The 21,196-nt window shown below is 47.4% G+C and overlaps 1 protein-coding gene across 3 annotated transcripts in view; it reads left to right on the top strand.

The window, feature by feature from the left end:
* Positions 1–5,838: 5,838 nt before the first annotated feature.
* Positions 5,839–21,196, top strand: part of TSPAN9 (tetraspanin 9) — a 204,296-nt gene continuing 188,938 nt past the window's right edge. The window contains exons 1-2 of one of the 3 annotated variants that reach the window (XM_045830500.1): positions 5,863–5,924; positions 10,257–10,373. The gene's annotated coding sequence lies outside the window, so the exon portion shown is untranslated. Of the gene's footprint in view, positions 5,925–10,256; positions 10,374–21,196 lie in introns of all 3 variants that reach the window. The other 2 variants (XM_045830499.1, XM_045830502.1) reach the window with 2 other exon arrangements.

The following is a 21,196-nucleotide window of genomic DNA, read 5'->3' as shown; positions in this document are numbered from 1 at the left end:
CTCTCCTGCAGTGATTATTTCAAACCTCTGGCTCTTTCTTACACCTCCACATACAGCATATAACCCTCTGTCTCTGTCTCTTATTTACTCTCACTAACAGGGAGAATGGAAGCCATCAAATAAAAGTCCCCATCTAGGACATAATTCTACCTGTTTGCTCCCATTCTGTCCTCTTTTCCCTCCTGTTGCAATGCAAGTGCTGTCGTCTTTTCTGCCTTAACCAAATCTCTACACGTACACATTGGATTTTATCCCTTTCCTCCTTAAATAGAAACTTCTATTATTTGTGCTCTCTTATCTTTCCCATATATTCAACCACTTCCTCTTGACTCCCCATAAGTTTTTAAATGTTTATTATTCTGTCCCATTTTCTGTTTCTTCTCCTTCTGGGATGCCAATTAACCATATATTAGACATTTTGATATTGTTACACAGGTCCCTGTGACTCTGTTATCTTTTACTTTTTTAAAGATTTTATTTATTTATTTTTAGAGAGAGGGGAAGGCAGGGAGAAAGAGAGGGAGAGAAACATCAGTGTGTGGCTGTCTCTCGTACGCCCCCCACCGGGGACCTGGCCTGCAACCCAGGCATGTGCCCTGACTGGGAATTGAACCAGCGACCCTTTGGTTTGCAGGCCGGCACTCAATCCACTGAGCCATACCAGCCAGCGCTGATGAGCCATTCTTGACACCTTTCTCCCCCAGTCTGTCACATCCATTGTCAATCTGTACATTTCACTTTCCAAATCTCTCTCAGGTCTATCGATTCCTTTCTTTGCCACTACCACCAACCTAGACCAAGCTAACTTCATCTTGTGCCTAAACCACTGCTAAATCTTCCATGTTGGCCCCTGCACCTCTCCAATTTGTTCTCTATATTACAGCCAGAGTGATAGTCTCAAAATGCAACTTGCTTATTTAAAACACTTCAAATCAAAGTTGACTTATTTATCTTAAGACGTATATACATGTCAAAATCCTTAACATGACCTGGCATAGTCTGCTGCCTAAGTGATTCTTTGCTCTTATCTTGCATTATGCCCCTGGCCCCAACTCCCTTGTTCCATGCATTAACGTTTCACCTGTACGGTGGCAAATTCATGTTTGGGTTTAACACTTTTGATTGGTCAGTCTTTTTGCATGTGGTTTTGGTCTAGTGGGGCAGAATTTAAAGTGTGATTTTAAACCATGGAATTGCCCTTGATAAGAATATTCTAAGAGCATTAAGAAAGTTGATACAAATGTAACTGATATGGCTATTATTGTTACATTTATTGATTACAACAAACCATGCAAATTCCTCAGTTGCTACTCACATGTTCAGCTAGATGGTATACATGTGGCACACACACAGTCAGGTGAAGACACTCACAGGTGGTTGTCACCATGTGTTTCTGAGACCCTACAATAGGTAGACAAATGCCAAAGGCTTTAGCTTATCTGAATGTCTTCTGTAGGGGTGTTCTGCTTTTTTTTGGCCTATATACTTTTCTGTCTGATTTCATAATGTTGCCTGAGCATTTCTGTCTTTATGGAATACATTCTGACCACCAGGAATTCCAGACATAGCATCTGTACTTCTTTAGAAAGGGTCTGACCAAGGCTTTCAAAGCCTGGGTGGCTCCAAACAGCCCCTACTTGGAAGCGCTTGCTTTCTGCAGGCACCGACCCACCGAGGGTCACACATGCAGATGTGCACAGCCACCCAGAGTTACTGGTGTTCATTATGCTCAGTGATGTTGATCAGTTTGTCTCCGTTTTTCATGCCTGAGAACTTGGATCCAATTCACTCTCGCCCCTGCAGTACATCTGAAGATAGACAGGCGTTTGAAGGCCCTAATTTGGCCCAAGGGTTGGCAAACTATGACCTGATACCTGCTTTTGTAAATAAAGTTTTATTGGAACACAGTCTTGCTCATTCATTTATTCACTGTCTATGGCTGCTTTTGTGCTGCAATGGCAGATTTGACTGGTTGTGACAGAGAATATATGGTCTGCAAAGCCTAAAATATTTAGCATCTGGCCTTTTAAAGAACAAGTTTACAGACCTCTGATTTAGTCTTTGTTTTCCAACTGTTTTAGCAACAATTGATAACAAAGTAGAGTTGCCAGATTTAGCTATTAAAAACACAGGACACTTAGATAAACAATGAATTTTAGATAAATAACAAATACTTTTTTAGAGTAAGTACATATGTTTCAAATACCACAGGACAAACTTTTAATAAAGACTTATGCAAGATGCCTATCAGCCCCTCAATCCCGCTACATCCACTGCACTTTGAGCTTTGGAGGAGAAAGAAGTTGAAGGAAGGAAGGACCCTTGGGATGATCTGTGTTCTTCAGAAGAGGGAGCTGGGAAAGAAGCAGAACAATCTTTGGTCACTTCTGCCCGCCTCACCGTGACGACGTGGGAGGTCTGGGTTCGGATCCTTTCAGTACAGCTGGTAGGATCAGCAGTCACTCTTCAAATTGCATGGAGGAGTGTTGTTGAAGGGGGAGAGGCAGGGAAGGACCTGTTTCATTCTTCACACTGGAAACTGCTTCTTTAAACTCGCAGCTCCACTGTGCACTGAACTGATGGTTTGTTTATAAGTCCTCTTGTTGTCTGGTTTAACGCCCTGGTTTCACTCCTGGATACATGTGGAAACTACCATTTTTTACTGGTAGACATGGAAGCCAACCTCCTAGTATACTCTGCTTCTCACTCTCTCTTCATGTCATCTCATCATCTCATGCTGGAGAGTTAGTCAAAGTCACTTTAGACATCAGACACCTCTGAAGTAACTGCACATGTAGCTGACAGAAGCTGGAAAGAGTAGCAGTTAAGTGCCAGGCCCTGCAACCAGACAACCTGGGGTTAGATAATGGCATTTTCATGTACTGGGTAAATGACCTGGGACAATTATCTAACTAATAAATATTAATTTTTTATTTAAAATTTTTTAAAGGAAGGGAGAGGGAGAAGAGAGGAGAGAGTGAAAGAGAGAGAGAAATCCATTTGTTATCCCTCTTGTTCATGTGCCCATCAGATGACTCTTGTGTGTGCCCTCATGGGGGATCCAGCCCATTGGGAAGACACTCTAACCAACAGAGCTACCCAGTGCAGCCTAAATTGTTTGATCCTCAGTTTCCTCATCTGTAAGGTCGAGAGCTGATGGGCTGATGGGCTGATGGTAGTAGCTATCTCATGCAGTTGTTGTGATGGTCAAGTGAATTAGCACATTTAAAGTACTTAGAGCTGTTCCTGGGACATAAGCATTTGGAAAATGTTAGCTGCTGTTCTGTGCTTTACAAGGGGAAAAGAAACCTCTGGCTGGATGTGAAGGGTTGGGAACTCAGCCTCCAGCAGTGTGAATTCTCCCCACTAGGTGTCACAATTCAGCAGGCATTGTCTGTGCCTAAGTTTGACTTGAGGTGGCTGGCTGGAAACTTAATTTTTGCTTATTATCATTTTTGATTTGGTTTGGGGATTTCAAGGGGATAAACTGACATGCTATCTTTTGAGGTCTGTGGGGATCCAGAAATTCCAGCAGATTTGCTGACATGCAGAGCTGAAAGGAACTGTTTGGAGTACTGCCTTTGTTTATAGGTAATATGACCTATAATTTATTGTCCAAACAAAGATATTTGGAGACTGAAAGGGGAACTATTAATAATTACTCCAGGACACAAGTAGTAAATGGGACATGCCTGATAACCTGGATATAGTCACCCTCTTTATAGGGTGGTTTTCCCTCAGCATTTCCAGAATCTCCAGAACACAAACTCACTGACATTCCTCAGAGGCCTATACAGTAAGCTATACCTGCTTTGGGGAGTTTCTGCCCTGAGGGTATCTTGCCTCCTTGTCAGGTCATTTATTTGAGGTTTTTTTTTTTTTAAATTTATTTTTAGAGAGGAAAGGGAGGGAGAAAGAGAGAGAGAGAGAGAGAAACATCAATGTGCAGTTGCAGGAGGTCATGGCCTGCAACCCAGGCATGTACTCTGACTGGGAATCGAACCTGCAACATTTTGGTTCGCAGCCTGCGCTCAATCCATTGAGCTATGCCCGCCAGGGCCATTTATTTGAGTTTTGTCCTCAGTGGACATAGTAGCATGTGTCTGCCTCAAAGACTGCAAGTCACCTTAGCCTCCTTTATGTTGAATAATTCCGAATGCTCTGTGGCTTTCCTCCATGGCTTTATCCTGCAGCTGTAACCCTTTTTGGAGGAACTGAGTCCTTCTTATCTGCATATGTTGAAGGAGAGTGAGCAGTATGGCCACTTTCTGGGTTATCGCTGAAAGGATTCTTCTAAGGTTTCTTCCATTCCTTAGGCTCATAATCCTATTACTTGAAATTTGCTTTTCTTTTTTGAAGGGCAGGAGGAAGTTAACATTTGTTGAGCATCACCTTGTAACAAATGCACTTTCGCCCCCATCTAATAATACCAATGCCACAGGGTCATCCCATCAACCCTGTGGCATTGGTATTATTAAGGTGAGGAAATTGAGGCCTAGAAAGGTTACAGCCCATCAGAGGGAGAGCCAGGATTCAGTTCCAGCTCTGGGTCCAAAGCCCTGTGGTTTCTACCACACCAGGCTACTTCCTGCTGCCTTTGCAGTAAAACTAGTCACCAGCAGAAATCACTAGCAAGTCCCTCTCTCTCTCTGGGTCTCAATTTCTTCTTCTGGAAGTTAGGTGGAGTTTTTAATATGTGCTAAAAGGCTGGATAGATTGGGGCTTGGAAGACTTGGGGGGGGGCATTGAACAAGGTTTTGAAGGAAGAGAATGGAGAGTCAGGAAATGGGTTATTGGTTTAAGTCTGGTAGACAAAAACAAGACTGTGTGTATGAGTGGTGGGGGCTGAGGAGATGAGTGGAAACTGCCAGTCTAATTGGGAAAGGTGAAGGGGACCCCAGTGATTATAACCAGGTTTAAAACTTTGTTTCAAATCATTAGTAGCACATGATCATGCACGTGGGGAGCACAAGAATACGTTTCGATGACAATAATGGTATGGACTCTTCGGAAAAGAGTCCTGGCCTTCTGCTCCAAGAATCAAAGCCTGGAAATGCCTATAGGAAGCATTCCACCATAGATGTCTAATTTGAGTTTTTCCTGACTTAATTCAGTTCTCCCGGCAAACGGTGCCCTTTACCAACACTTGGAGGCCTTTAGCTCTTGGGGAGACAGATAGCGGCTCCTCTGGGCAGTATCTAATACACCCCCGCGACGTCAACATCTCAAATAGTCCGTCCCAAATACCACGGAAGGATTTCTTAGATGTGGGGGTGGAGGTGGTGAGGCCAGACAGCTTGGCCGGAGGGGTAAAGCTGAGATCCTGGCCAGCGCGGGCCTTGAGGTGGTGAATGGGGCCCCAGCCCAGGAGCACGAACTCCCAGGCTTTGACTTCGTCCTCCCCAGCTCCGGTCGGGGCTGCAGCTCAGGTCTGTGGAGGCAAGGGGAAAGCGTCTTACTAACACCTCTGAGGAGCGGCCAGTTGAGAATCCAGGCGGTGGAGAGGAGAGGAAGGGTTCCGGAGCCCCAGAGGCCGGCCACGCCTGGCCCGGGACGCCCGTGACCAGCACGGACCCTGGCCGTGCACCTTGAGCTCCCTCCACCTCTAACGCAAGGGATCCAGCAGAGGGTGTTGGAGACCTCCTGCCCCTCCCCCACCCTCACAGTCCGGTCTCCCCCCACCCCGAGCCCGCTCCAGCTTCCTTTGGCAGCCAGGTCACCCCGCCCCTCGCACTGGGGCTCCCAGCCTCACGGCCTCGCCCCGCCCCCGCGTCCGGCCCCGCCCCGCTGCCTGGCCTTTCTCGGGCAGGCCCCGCCCCCCCAACGCGAGCCCCGGCCCCGCCCCCCGTTTCCGCTGGCGGAGGCTGTGGTGGCAGGGGCGAGGGAGCGCGAGGGAACCGGGATCCCGCATTCCTGGGAGCTCGGTGAGTGCGTCCCCGGGCGGGCGGCGGGTTCGGGAGCGAGCGAGCGTTGGGGGGGGTGGGGGGTCGGGTCAGCTGTGGGCAAGCCAGGCAAGCCCTCTACTAGGTTTCCAGAAGGGGGAGCGCCTCAGGGGCACCTTCGGGAGGGGGTGTCGGCAGGGCGGCAGTGGGGCGGTGTGAGGGAGGGGTTGGGTAGGCGCCCTGTGAGGGCCGGGAAACGACTCGGGAAAGGGAAGGTGTGGGCGGGGCCCGGGATCGGGACGTGAAGGGATCTGCTTGGAGAGGCTTGGAGGGTGAACCGCGGGATCTCAGGCGTAGGGATGGGCGGTCTGTAGAGTGCAGCAGAAAGGGAGAGACTTGGAGCTGTCATGGTTTCTGACTGTGTGGCCCAGTAGACCCCAGTGGCTTGGAGGTAGTCCATATAGTGCCCACAGGCAGGGCCAGGGTGCTCGGGCAGGGCTGGGATACTGCCCGCAGGCCCTTCCACCCCCTCAACCCGCTCCCCCGCCCCGCACCCCTGACCAGTCCTTGGGCCACCGCTGGCTGATCGGCACTCAGAGTGACAGAGCTTTGGCACACCTCGAGGTCTGAGATGTAGTCCATCTGTGCCTCCAAGTTTGGGACTTTAAAAAACTTTCTTGTGGTTAAAAAAAGTCCAAAGAAGAAACTGGCTTGCTATGAGAGCAGTATTTGTACTTGTGTATCTCAAAACCGGAGTCTTGGATCGCCTTTCTTTGAAAAAGATACTGGTCTCTCCTCTACCTCTTCCCTAGGTGTCTGTAGTGTCTGGGAAGTATGAAGCATTGGGGTAGTGTGGGGTCCTCTGGGCTATGTCTACCTTTCTAACCCCACCCCCAAAAGGGGTCTAAGAAGGCAGCTTTTAAACTCCCTTTGGCTTAGAGAACTAAACTCATGTGAGGATGTCCTTCTGACCTGCAGCTATCCCCTTCTCTGACTCAGGTATTTCCTCCTCCAGGAAGCTTTCCTGGACTAGGGGAGAAAACGGAGGGCTCATGCTGTGATCCCTGTACATCAGCCAGCTTTCCTTTCTCTACTAAAAATAGCCATAGAGAATGTTTTGTATGTAGTTCTGCTATAAAGATGTGCAGTCAGCTTGTCATCATAAGTAATGGGGTGGAGGAGAGGTATTATGTATAATTTCAAACAATGAACTGGACAAATCATTTATATTTAGCTAAGGAATGCAGTCAGTGAGGCAGACATTTACACCATCTTCCTGCCCTCTGCCTGGTTCTGGCATGGATGTTGTAACTGGGCTGTAGATTGGGGTTGAGGCAGGGAAGAAGACAGGAGTGGATAAAACTTGGGTAATTCAGTTCTGCACTCACTCACTGAAGATGTGATATGTGCCAGGCTCTGAATAGCTGAGAGTGGACTACAATGAAGTAGGATTATTTTTTAATCCGAATTAATGATACATTAATCTTCTTTACATATTTTAACATTAATAGCAATGAGTATTTATAAAACATTGTATAGTTGACCAAGTGCTTTCTCTGCACATTAGCTGTATATGCTGTATATAAAGTTATTTGTTCACATAATCTTGTAAAGTATATGTTATTTTTAATTGCCTTCTTAGGTTGAGAAAATGAGACTCAGAGAGAACTTGAGTCTGCCTGTGGCCTGTGACCCCTCATGCCCTGTGCTTTCCCATTGTGCTGTGCCACTGCCTGCCATTTTTCTCAACTGAGCCTGAGGGTCTTAGTCTCCCCGGCATCTATATGTGTAGCCCTGGGCAAGTTACTTCCCCTTCCAACTTTCTGTTTTGGAGGGTTATTGAGTTAAAATGTTTCTAGAGTCTCTTCCACCAGCATCAGATAATTAGCAGTATAAGATCATATTGGCAGCCAATCAGACAATTAATGTGTGTTTTATTTAAAAAATATTTAATTGTAAAAAGTGCATAGCAAAATTTACCACCTTAACCATTTTTGAATGTCCAGTTCAGTTGCATTAAGTACAATAAATCATTGTTGTGCAACATCTCCAGAACTTCCTCACCTGCACAAGCAAAACAGGATACCCCTTAAACAGTAATTCCTCGTTTCTCCCTCTCCCCAGTCCATGGTAACCTCCATTTTACTTAGTATGCTTTATTCAGCTCCTACTATGTGCTTAATAAATGTTGCCCTTGAGGAATTAATAAGGAGAAATAGCCCAGCTTAAGTGGGAAGCCCCCGGGCAGGGGTAGCTGGCTGTTGTGCTGGTGCTGATCCCTGAGTCTCTAACTCCAGCACTGGCTGGTACTGTTAAGTATATGAGTTGGTGAGGCCTTGGGCAAGTGCCTTCACCTCTTGTAGCTTTAGCTTCCTGCTTGCAAAGTAAGGATAAGAAAACTAGGCTCTCAGGCTTTTGCCTGCAATGAGATCATGTATGTGAAGCATGAAGAAGCTTAGGGCCTCCAATACAGCAGGTGTGCAGTAGATGGTGGCTGTTACTTAAACTATAGATGAGGAGACTAGACTAATATGCTTGGAACAAGAGAGGACAAGACTTCTTTTTTTCTACCATTGGGGCCTGCTCTGTTTGTCATCCCCAGTGGCTGAGGTTATGGCTCTGGTCGAAGTACTGTAGCCCAGCGCGAGACATCCTTTCTATTCATTCCCAGTCTACCTAGCCTTATCTCCCACTGGTCTCCCCCCAGGAACCCTAAGTTCTAGCCACACCGATCTCCCAAGCATGGTTTGCTCATTCCTTCTTTGTCCTTTAGCTCATACTGTTCTACCTTCCTGGAATGCTCTTCCCCAGTGCCCCCTTCCTTCCTTTTAAGACCCTACTCATGTCTGAGCTCTTTCATGGAAACTTCCCTGGCCACTCATCCTAAAAGAACCTCCTTTTCTTTGGAGCTCCTATGACATTTTCTGACTTCATCTCTCCTGGCTTTTTTATGTAGTGTAGTGAATTGGATGAATACTTCGTGAGAGTGTGTGTCATGGTACAAGAGTCTGTGCTAAGTTCTGATGATGCAAAAACTGAAAAAGGTAAAGGTCCTTGTCTTCATGGGGCTTAAGTGAAGTAAAGGGTTAAGAAAGGGGTTCAAACATGACAATTTATATTATAAGGTGAGTAGTATGTGAGAGTAGAGTGTTATGTGGGTTCAAACAGTGGGATATGTCATCCTGATTTTGGAGGAACACTTCATGCAGGTGGTTTTGGACGTGAACTTTGAAGGGTTGCTTGCATTTCAACAGAAGGAAGGAGGGACCAGTCCGAAGGAGGCACCCAGAAAGTGCTGGGGTGTGTGAATAGCTTAGGTGGGACAGTGAATGGGTTATATGGAGGGAAGCAGGGAGAGAAAAGGCTAGACAGGGAAACATGGCCATACAGTGGGTGGCTTCAAATGTCCAGCCAAGGAATTTCATCTATCCATTCATTTATTTAAGAGAAGGTGAGTGCTCACCATGTGCAAGTCCTGAGCTGCTACTGGGGAGATAGCAGTCTGCCTTGGGAGGCTTTGGGAACTTTGCAGGTTTTTGAATAGGGGTTGCAGAAGCAGGGATAGGCTTCAGGAGAGTAGTGAGTCTGGGGTCTGTGAAGAGGGGAAAGCATGGTGGGGAGAGTGGCTGGGCAACTGTGAGGAATGGAGAGGAGGGACTGAACCTGAGACATTTTGGAATTAGAAATGAGACCGTTTGTGAATTGGTTGACCTGCACTGGTGAGGAAAGGATGAAGGGGGATTGAAGTAGATTCTGAGTGTCATTGTGAAGATGCAGGGCCATTTGCTGTTCTAGTGGGTATCACAGTTTCTCTAACTAGATTGATTGTAAGCCCCTTTGGGGCATAAATTCTCATTGTCTGTGTTCTCCTTGGCCCAGTATTCACTCCTGAGGGGCACAGAGTAGGTATAGTGTGGTCCCTTGACAGTCTCAAGAAATGAGTCTTGTCGTGGGAATGCAATGTATGATATGGTGACTGTAGGTAATAGTGCTGTGCTGCATATGTGAAAGTTGATAAGTGAGTGGATATTGAAAGTTCTTATCACAAGAAAACAATTTTGTAACTGTATGTTGATGGATTTTCAACTAGACGTATGTAGTAGTCATTTTGGAACATATACAAATATCGAGTAATTATTTATACACCTGAGACTAATATAATTTGTATGTCAATTATATCTCACTAAAAAATAGGGACCCATTTTGCTATCCAAAAAAGAAAAGAACCTTGCACCTTCTAGGATCCCAATTTGAATCCACAGCAATATTTGTACATGGGCCTGGCTTTCTCCACAGTCATGTTTCTGCAGAGCCAAGTGTTTCCTGTGTGTGTTTTTAAACCCCAAGTTGACACCCCTTCAACTTCTGCTACAGTGTTACTTCTCACTGGATGGACATTTCCACCAAGTTTTATTGTTCCACAAGAGTAACCTGGGATGTGGTGGAGATGAAGATAACAAAGTGGCCTGTTCTTTACATCAGCCACCTAGGGTATGTGAATCAAACTCATGTCTCAGTAAATTTATACACTTTTACATATCTTGAAACTTTTAGGTCACTTGTGAGTGGTCAAAATTACAAATGTTAAATCCTTGGAAGCCAGGGGTCTACCTTAGAGATGGCAAATATGTGACACGGATACTGTTACTTCCATAACTGCCCATAGCAGACATCACTAATCGATCGCGGCTGTCTTTCCTTCTGAGCCAGGGTTTGGGTCCAGCTCATAATGCTTTAGGCATCTACCACCAGCTGAATGGAATGGGCACAGCAGCTGGAACCACTTTGCCATTTCTGGCCGTCTCTACCTGTTGAATGAGTGGGCTCTTGTTGGGAGACTGCTGCCCCTAAGAGTGGCTGCTGCTGGGCAGCCTTCACCCTAGAGTGGCTTCACAGAGAAGTGGCAATATAATTTTTTGTTTTCCTGCGGAATATTCTGGGAACTTCTTTTATGTGTCAGCAGCCAAGGTGTTTGTAGGAAATTCAAAGAAAATAGGTCAGTGTCGGTCTGGGTCCATTGTGGCAGTGCTTAGAAAGTCTGTGTTATAAACTATCTGAAGCCAAAGTCTTTCTTGCCCTTTACCTGTGGGTTGAGGGGGAAGGGTAACATAGGGTACTGATATTTTTTAGATGTCTCTCTGCCCTAGCACTAGACTTGGAATTGATAAGCTCCTTAAACTGGGCTTTGGGGCCAGTAGAGAGAATCTCCTCCCCACTGTTTCTGATTGGCAGGTGGCAGCATTCTTAATTTCTTTCCTGGACAGCCACTGATTGTTAAGGAGGAAGCCTAGGGAAGCAGGAGATGTCTCTAACTTCCTGCTTCCTGTCTCTTCCCAGCGGGCTTGGGAGCTAGGGTGGAGGACCTCCCACCACCCCATTCAGAAAAGCATCTGTGGGAATCCAGCCAGTGCTACCTATCTCTTACTTCTCTATGTGGCTGCTGCAGGAATGCCCCTGGCCCTGTGGATGGCACCTTCTGCCAGGACCCTCATCAAGGTCCTCTCTGCTCCTACAGGCTTCTGGGGTCTCACTTTGTTCCTGGCACTTGTTCACCAGCCCCTGTGGAGCTAGAGCTGGGCAGAAGCTATTTAGGCCACCTGTGCTGATGGTGCTGATTCAGGTTCTCTGGGGTTGTTGCTTACAGACCCAGGTCTTTATGTTTTTATTTATGTGCATTTTATTTTGTGGCTTCTTCCTGTTGGGTGATTTGTAGATCTTTTACATTCTAAAAACCCAGCAGTGTGGTGGGCCTGGGAAGGATGGTGCTGGCAGATAGCTTATTCTGCCAAAAGATTCCCTTCTTTGTGAGTTCTGGCAGAAATTACTTGGTGTCCCAGGAGTGGCCACAAACCGTTTATTGTCCTGTCATGTTTTGTACGTTGTACTCAGATCACTAGTATTCATATTTGTCACCATCCTTGTTGACTACAGTTTCAGACTCTACATGTCCACAACTAATTTATTAAAAGTGTAGTAAATCTTGATTTAAATCTCATTTATTTTCACAAGAGTCCAGGGAGGTAGCTATCATTTCCTCCCATTTTATAGAGGCTGCAGCTAAGGCAGAGAGCGGGTCAGAGACTGGAGGGTTCAAGGGCAGGCAGTCTGGCTGCCAGGCTGTCCTGCTCGCCCTGCGGCCGCCTTGCCAGCTCGTCTCATCAGGTCCTGGGCATCCTCTGCAGGGCCCGCCTTGAGCTGCTGCAGCAGGAATGTGGGGGCTCCCACTTTAAGTCTCCCACCTCCCAGGGGCCAGGTCAGTGACGACTTCCATTCTCACGGCTCTGGAGCTTGGGGCACCACCTGTGAGTGGACTGTGCAGGGCAGCCAGGCACATGGGTCTGTGGTAAGGGAGATAAGGTGGGTGAAAATCAGATGGTGGGGAGGGAAGGACTGAGGCCAAGTGATGATAGTCCCTGCTGCTCAGCACATCCTGGCTCCTCATGACATATCCTGCTCTGTGACAGAGATTCTGCAGGGTCTGAGCTGGGGGGGTCCTACTGGGAAGAACCTGGAGGGGAGCTGCCCAGGAGGCCTGCATGGTCTGACATCGCCAGTCAGCCAGATGACTGTCCTTCTTATGTGCGTATGTGTTGAAGCCACAGTGAGGGAGACCTGAGTGGAGGACTTTCTAAACAGGAAATGTAACCTTTCCTATGGCTTTGGCCTCAGAGGGCTTTGGTTCTTCCATTTCTTGTCGTGCTGTTGAACCTCTGGAATGATGACCAGCTCCCTGTGGGAGGTTGTAATACTTGCTCCCACTTCTGCCTCTAACAGGCTAGTTGACCTTTGGCAAATTACTTGCTTTCTTCAGCTTGGCTTTCTCACCTGCAGAAAGGGAGGCTGGGTGATTAATTGCTAAGGTTCCTTCCAGTTCTAGTAAAGGTGTTTTCTGAGGTGGGACAAAGGCACATGTCTCAGTGTTGGCTTCTAATCCTGGGGCTTCCCACATACCTCCTCCTCTAACAGTGTGTTCTCTGGCCCTGGCCTGGAGGTGGACGGAGGAGGAAAGAATAAAGTTAATGAGTAAACCTGAGGCCCTGGTTTCTGGTAGAAGCTGGATGGGGTGAAGGTTGTTTACAGAGATGTTCGCCTGTCTGGTTAGTGCCAGGGTCTTGCTGCCTGACTTCTGTCCTGTGCTCATGGCTCTGCTGCTACTTTCATTTTAACCGCCTTCTGCCCTAGTCCGATGCATTTAGGAGTTAGAAGGCTCCGTTATTGGATTCCAGCCCAACAGGTTAATAATTTCAATTTCAATTATAGCCATAGCATAATGAAAGAAGAGTGTCTGCCTGGGTGAAGTCTGGCTTCCAAACCCTTTCCCTCCTCTCAAACCCAAAACCACCAAAAACTTAGCCTGAACCAGATTGGTGCTCTGGAGAAGTGGGCGGAGCCAGAAGGAGCACTTCCGCTGGCTTTCAGTGTCTCAGTGTGTGTGCCTCACTGTACGTTCTGTTCATCCGGGAGCCAAACGGAGATTCCTTTTTGATTATCTGTTTATTATTATCTGTGCTTTTGAATTTACTACACCCTTTCCTCCCTCTGTCTTCCTTCCCACTCCTCTTGCAGCTGTTGGAAATTAACTGTACTTTGAATACTCACTTTCTGAGTGTCTCATGACCATTTCTATGCTCAACGGTCAGCATTTGTTAAAATATTTGACCTTGTGATGGGAACAGGAAATGATGGGGATGGAGACAATCCAGGGGTCTGAAGAGTCAGTCGGGCAGCTCGGTGGATCCCCTGGAACACACCCCGCCCCCCATTAACTGGGGAGGTGTGGCTGTCATAGCCGGAAGGCTTGAGGGGCCCCAATGCCTTTCATTCAGGATGCTGGTGCATTCCCGACCTTCTTTAGGAGCTTAGGGCTACTGCTAATCCTCATACCACCTTTGAGCAAATTGGAAAAATTTCCCTTTCTCAGGTTAAAATGACAAGTTAAATGACTATGTTATTGTAAAACCTGAGCAATGTCTAACTCCGCATAGGACAGCCTTCTAGAGACCTGGTTGGCAGAGGCCCTGGCTGCGTGTTTACCTGTGCTCACACCTGTCTCCCACTCCCAATAAGGGAAGGGTAGGGAGGGGCAAAAGTAGGTTTATAGTTGTTTGTATGGAAAATGGTACAATAATTAATAATAATACAAGAATAAACTTTTGGGTACTCACAACCGTAAACCTACTTTTCATCCTGTTCCATCCTGTAGGTTCAGGTTCAGAGTCTAGAAGAAGTCCTGGGGGTGGGGACAGCCTCTGAGAACTGTGGACAGGTGAGGGAAGTGATCTCAGGGGATGCTCAGAGCAAGGTTGGAAAAGAATGTGGCCATGCATGTGATTCTGTGTGTGTGTGTGTGTGAGAGAGAGAGAGAGGGTGGGGGAGAGGAGAGGAGAGGACAGAGTATGTGTGTACTTGCCCTGGCGTGTACATGGCTGGGTGTGCCTGCACGGGTTTGTGTGGGAGGGTGTTCTCTTGCGTTGTTCTGAGACTCAGCTGAGAGGCCCACCTGAGCACTTCTAACAGGTTAATACAGGGGTGTCCAACCTTTTGGTGTCTCTGGGCCACACTAGAACAAGAAGGGTTGTCTTGGGCTACACATTAAATACATTGTGACATATAATTACAAAAAAATCTCATAATGTTTTAAGTAAATTTACAATTTTGTGTTGGGCCACATTCATAGCCATCCTGAATCACAGGTTGGACACCCCTGGGTTAATACATATCTGTGACATGAATGCCCCTCCTTAGAGGGAGTATAAAACTCAAACACAGCATCTGGAAGCCCTGTCTAAGCCCTCTCACCTGGTCACCTGCCGCAGTGTGGAGACTGAGGCTTAGGGGCCTGACACTCTTCAACAAGCCCTAGGGGGTGGTGGCGCCAGGGACAGAGGGAACCAGCCTTCACTTGGGCCATATCCTATAGAAGGGCTCAGAGGGGCAGCGTAACAGGCTGGGTTTGAATGGGGGTGTGTGAATGTGTAGAATGATGTGTTTTGTTTTAGAGAAAATGAGGTAGAGGTCTGGGCTTGCAATTTTCCACTTGTCTTATTCCTGGGAGATTCCAGACAGCTTCGTTTAAAAATTGGACAAGGAGATCGCAGAGACCTGAGTGAGGAAGAGCCGTTGGGTCCCCCAGGAAGGCAATTAGGTTTGAAGCCAGAGTTTGGACCTGTATGTAGCACGTGAGACCTGGAGTGTGGGGAGGGGGGGCTCTGAGAGTGTCCCTGAAGGCATGAGTCACTCTAAATTAGCTTGCACACTGGCTCCGATTTGCTTGCTGCTGGAGATGGGCAGGGTTAGGGAGGAAGTGCCAGTCCAGGGTTATCACCCACCATCCAGGCTGTGGGCAGCACAGACAATTGGAATTACCTGTCTGGGCTCTGCCCCTCTCCCTCTATTAGACAGAGAAGCTGGAGATAGTGGTGGCCATTTGGCTGGTGTCTGTAAAGCTCTCTTTTGAGAGACAGTCAGTGCCTGCAGTGCAGGGAGAATAATTCAGGACGCCATCCAATCAAGGGCAGGGCTGGGTGAAACTTTCTCTGAGGACCTGTGGAGGAACCCATGGGAGCTGGGGCTGGGCCTTGAGGGACAGGTGGATTTAGAGAGGCAAAGGTAGGGGCTTGGTTGCAGTGGGGGTGGCTGGCTTAGAGGTGTGGGTAGAGATGGGTGTGGCCTGGTAGTTGGAATGGAGATGATGGGGTGGTGGTGGGGAGCCCCGCACCTTGAATGCCACCCAGGGGAGATTCATTTTCTTTTAGGAGGCTAGCAGTGGGGAGTTAGTGTTGGCCCCTGAACAGGGGATTGACAGGGTGAAAAGGGATGTTAGGAAAAATTAGCTTGTAGCAGAATTGAAGATGACATTTTTAAAAAGCACTTTTGTTATTGCAAAAAAAAATAATGCAAACTCATAATAAACATTATATAAATTATAGAAGAGGAAAATCTCCTATAATCCTGTCCTTCAGAGATAATCATTGTTAATACTTTGGTTTATGTATTATTTCAAGTTGCTTTATGATAGACTAACATCCAGCTGTCCCCCTATTATCTTATCAATTTCCATAAATAGCATTGTATTGTATTTACTGCTTGGCAACTTCTTTAGCCTTTTTTCCACAACAGTGCATGTAGAATGACCTCATTCTTCTAAATAGCTGCATAGACTTGCTGGATGGGTTTTATATTAATTTTCTATTGCTGCATAATAAACCACCCCCAAATTTAGTAGGTTAATACAATAACCATTTTATTTGCTCACAATAATGTGGGTTAGCACTTCGGCCTGGGCTCAGCAGGTCTCCCTACCTGAGTGTATGAATGTGGCAGCAGTCAGTTGGTGGCTCTGCAGGGCCTGCATGGTGCAAGGAGCCCCTCTCATATCTGGTGATTGATGTTGCTCTCAGCTGGGCCTCTCTTCCCCCATTTGATTTCTCATTCTCAAGGAAACCAGCCTTTTAGGTGAAAATGGAGTCTCCAAGGCCTCTTGAGATCTAGGCTCTGATTTCTCACAATGTAATATCCATCTGCTGCTTGTTTAGAGCAAGTCACAACACCAGCTGGAACTCCAGGGTTAGGGAAAGACTCCACTTTTGATGGGAGGACAGGCAGAGTCACACCAGAGGCATGTGTGTTCAGGGGTGGGAGGGCATGGATGTGCAGTCCTCCACATGCCCAGAAGGAGGTGAATTAGAATATCTGGGAATAGACCTCATAGATCTTTGGAAGACAGCACAGGGCCCTACCCTTCCCAGCCTACTCTGCCTCAAATGAGTCAACCAGGGAAACTGGCAAGGGCAGGACACTTAATCTTCCTGTTGGGTTGGAGTGGGTTTGAGGTGGATTCTGTGTGTTGTGTGCTGGCAGGGCTTGGTGGCGATCTAAGATTTGGGCATTGTAGTAGACAGTTTCTCCTGCTAGGGCTGCTGGAGCTATAGAAGTGGAGCTGGAGCCATCCAGCCCTCCCGGTGCTGCCAGGGGCCTGGCTGCTTGGCTCCCCTGCTAATTTTTATGGCATCTCTGAAGCATATGCGTCGGTGAATGACAGGTCTTGAAGAAAGCCAGCTGGTCGGCCACTCCAGGTCCAGGCCTCTGCTGGGAATTCACTCACCTACTTTGCTCTAAGCTTTTTCCCCATCCTCTTGTAACTTCTGATGTGAAATAAGACAATTCACAGGCTTCACCTTTCCTTCTCAGGAAACTCATAGTGGACTGAATATTTTGACTTTGCACAATGTATTCATTTTGTAGTTTCCTTATCGCCTGCCTCAGTGGCTCTTCTCTCCGGTGAGATGGCCAGTGGCAGTGAGGCAGAAGGGGACTGGGAAGAGCCAGCCTCTGCTCATTACTGAATCCCCAGTCCTGGCAGAGAGGATGCTGCAGTGGAGCTGCTGGTGGAGAAGTCGTCCCAGCGCTCATCATTCATCAAACTTAACCTCTCCCTGCAGATCTCAGGCCAGACATGGCAAAATACACTTCCCTAGTACAATAGCATTCTCTCACCTGTCATCTGCCTGGTGGCTTGTGCATTCATCAAATAAGAACAAAGCTTGAGTAGGCTTTTGCATTTGAAAACTCCGTGGTGTTTTATTTTCTTCTTGCTCTCTCTCAGCATCTCTTGGGAAAGAAATGTTTTGTGGCCAAAAGTTTCACTGTTTGTGAAACAGTGCAGAGCACACTGCATGGCTCAGCCTCTTGGCCATTGTCCTCCCCTTCGACTGTGCTGTGGGAGAATTGGCCCATAGTTCAGTGAGACCACTTGGTGAGGACCGTGGGTGGGAAGGAACAAGTGGCTTGACCACACTTGGGAGCTGCCCTGATACATCTGGGTGGCCTTGGGGCCAGCATTGTGCTACTGTTGCAGGGTTAATGATATCTGATCAGCTTATGGGCTTAACCAGTGCTTAGTGTTGATGAAAACATATTGTCGACTCTGCAAACCTTTAAGAAATCTGGCATCCTAAGCAAGACAGGAGATCTCAGCAACACTTTTGGCCAAGGAATTGGAAGAACTGGATGGAGACCCTCAGTCTGCTCCAAGGTTATCAGTTTGAGGCATATAGTAGGTAAATTCCCCGCAGGTGAGACCCATGAGCTCCTGTGTGGTTCTGGATTTCTCTTCCAGCCTCCACCCACCATTTCTGGGTCTTCACAGCTGTGAGGGTGAATCCACACTTTAGCATGCCGAAGAGTCATGGTATCAGTTCATCAACAAGTAATTACTGAGCAGTTTGATTCCTTAATGGTCTGAGGCATCTTTTGGGCCAGGTGCTCTGTGTCATGAGAACCTCAGCTGATGTGGGATAGATGAGTCCCCAAACTTTTCTGTTCGTGGCTATCAGTTGTCTTCTCTCTTTTGCCTGGTTCTCCTGTTTCCTCCAGGGCTCTGTCCTGCAGCATCTGTAGCCCTATGAATGGGCTCAGAGGGCCAAGTAGGAAGGGATGAGATTGCTGGTATTATAGATGCTGCCAGAGCCCTCTCTGTCGGACTAAGGAGATGCCTGCCTTGACCCGGCTGAAGCCTTACTGCCCTATTTCACATCTAAAAATGATGCGTAAAAATGATGTTATGTTAGTTTCATTTTTACTTTCCTCACTGTTTATCCACATGACTCTAGGTTGTTTTACAAGTTTAGCTCTTCATTGTAGCTGGCTCTGGTGGTACTGCGCCCATCAGCAGAGGTGGAGGGACTTGGCCCTCTTTGTGGGCTGGTGAGGGTGCACCCCACCCTGACTCTGGGGTGAAGGTGAGGTAGAAGGTGATTCTTCAGACTGCTGAGTCTTTCTCTTTTGGACCCCAATCACCACCCTCTTCTTCCAAACCACTTGCCAGTTATTGCCAGAAAATCCTTACAGGCATTCATAGGAAGAATGGTGCAGCTTTAAATAAATATCTGAGATGGCACTATCTGTTTTGTGGTGGTGGTGCCTTTAAATCAAGTACTTTAAAACATATTCTAGTTTCATGTCATGAATAGAAGCATAAGTTAGGATGTGGCCACATCCTAACTTCAGCAGTGTAGGGAACTGGTTTGTGGATCCTGGTGTTTCTGAGACCCAGCAGTCACCTCACCCTCCCCACATCCCAGGATTCCAAGCAGTGTGAACGCTGCCAGATATCTGACTTAACACACTCAGGATGTGTGCAGTCCCCATGGGCAGCTCTGATAGGCAGAGAAATTTCTGGTGGCTTACCTCAGTCTGTTTCTTTATTCCTTCTGAAGTGCAAAGGCCTTGGTTTTCCCCTCCACTGATGCTTTGCCTATTTTTCCATCGCCTAGCACCTGGTGGGCACTCAAATATTTTTTGAATGAATGAATTGTGCATTTGTGATATAAAAAGAAACATGTCCCTAATCTAGCCATTTCCCTAGGACACTTCGAGCACTTGCATGATTTAAAACCATCCATCTTCGTAATCTCAGGGGCTTGAAATGTATCTGGGGAGGAGGCAGGACTTCTCTTAAAGCAGGAGCTTCTCATTAAAGAGTCTGCAGCTCTGGTAGAGGGACTTTCGCTGCCTTTCCCAAGGAGGTGGAGAGGAAGTTGTAGAGAAGAGGAGGCCACTGCTTGGAAGTTTCACAACTGAGGAAACAGGCTGGTTATCCCAGGGTCTCCAGGCAGTTGAGCAGGGGAGCCTGGAGCCAGATTTTTTGACCCCAACCCTGGCTTCTGTCTCCCCCCCACCCCTGACCCATGCCTGCTCCCATCTTTCTCAGCTTACTCAGGGGTACCTCAGAGTTCTAGCATCCTGTGTGTGGGGGCAAAACAGGCCATTTTGTAGGAAAACATGTACACAAAATGGCCAAATCCATGAGGACTTGACAGAGGCACGTGTAGGGTTATTTTGGGTTTTGTGAACTGGGCTCAGATCTCTCTGGCATTCCGGGCCACTGGCCTCTCAGAATTGACCAGAATGGAAGGATGATAAAAATCAAGGCTCCAGGAATAGCCCAAGAATTTGCTTATTCTTAACCCCTGTAAAGAGGTGCCGCCCAACCCAGAGCCCTGCAATGAATTTGGGGCTGGGGGAGGGTGTGGGCCTTGGGGAGCAGGAGAAGGAGCGTTGAAAACAATTTCTTCTTCTTGCCCTGGGGAGGATGGGGTAGCAAGCACAGTGCTGGCACAGGGCCAGTCTCTTAAGGGAGTGGGACTTAGAGGCCAGAGGAAAGTTCCTCCCCCTTGAGTTCATCTCTGCCTCTTGGGGGACCAGCTGGTAACTCCCACTGGGTGGGTTGGTGGGCTAGGCTCTCTGTCTCTTTGTTTCTCTGTCCTTCTCAGACTTAGGCAGACTTAGGACAGCTCTGGCCTCAGATCCTCAGGAAGCTTTATTTCTTCTCCCTTGCTCAGGGTCAGGTCCAGAGTGACTTGCTCAGTGCAGGTAAGGGAGTCACATACCCAGCACATACCGAACGGATGTTCAGGAGCTAAGTGATGCCAGGAATCTGCTATTGCCCTGAAGGAGCTAGAGTGGACATGTGGAGACAAGCTTGTGTGGACATTCACAGACTCACTAACATCTTCCAGAGCAGTCCAGGTGTTGGAGGCACAGTGGAGATCATAACTGGGAGTCAGGACACCTGACTGGTCTTGGACCAGTCGTCACTTCTCTGGGTTCTAACTTTCTTCATCTGTAAAGCCAGGAGTCTGTGATCCCTGAGGTACTTTCTGGCCTAAGAGTTATCTGATTCCAGGAATCATAGGGAGGAAGAGCCTTTTCAGATGGGCAGCATGTTTTTGTTGCCCCTGGTGTTTGTTTTAAACAGGGGCAAGCTGAAGGCTTAGATGTCACAGCTAGGCCTAGAACCTTTTTTCTGTTCCCTGGACTCTCCTACTTAGGAGAACAGCAAAGTCTGACTTTGCAGCTGAAAAAAATCAGTTGCCCTTGTCCAGGACAAGGTGGCCCCCGGCCTACAAGATGAGGCCCCGTGACTGACTTCGCATGACAAGTCTGCTGTGATCCGGCACTCCCCCCGTCCAGCCTCATTGCTTCCCACTTAGATCCATTTTGTCTCTTTTGTCTCTGTGATGCCAGGGAACCCATGGCCCTCCTCCCTCTGTCCGCCATGGAGGTTCTTGTTTCTCACTGGTCTTCGGGTGGCCTGCTTGCTTGAAGTGCCCCATCCTGCCTTGTTTTATCTCTTATCGGCATTGTTTTAGCAAATTTGGAAATTTGTCCAGCCATTACTTCTTTAAGGATTTTTCTGTTCCCCTTTCTCCTCTTTTTCTAGAACTCAGTTATAATTATATTAGACTATTTGATATTTTCCTATAGGTTGCTGATGTTTCATGAATTTTTTCAGTCTTTTTTAAAAAATATTT

Source organism: Phyllostomus hastatus, unplaced genomic scaffold (assembly GCF_019186645.2).
Source record: "Phyllostomus hastatus isolate PE091 unplaced genomic scaffold, TTU_PhHast_1.1 phas_contig_152, whole genome shotgun sequence".
Taxonomy (NCBI): domain Eukaryota; kingdom Metazoa; phylum Chordata; class Mammalia; order Chiroptera; family Phyllostomidae; genus Phyllostomus; species Phyllostomus hastatus.
This window is presented reverse-complemented; position numbering and strand designations above follow the sequence as displayed.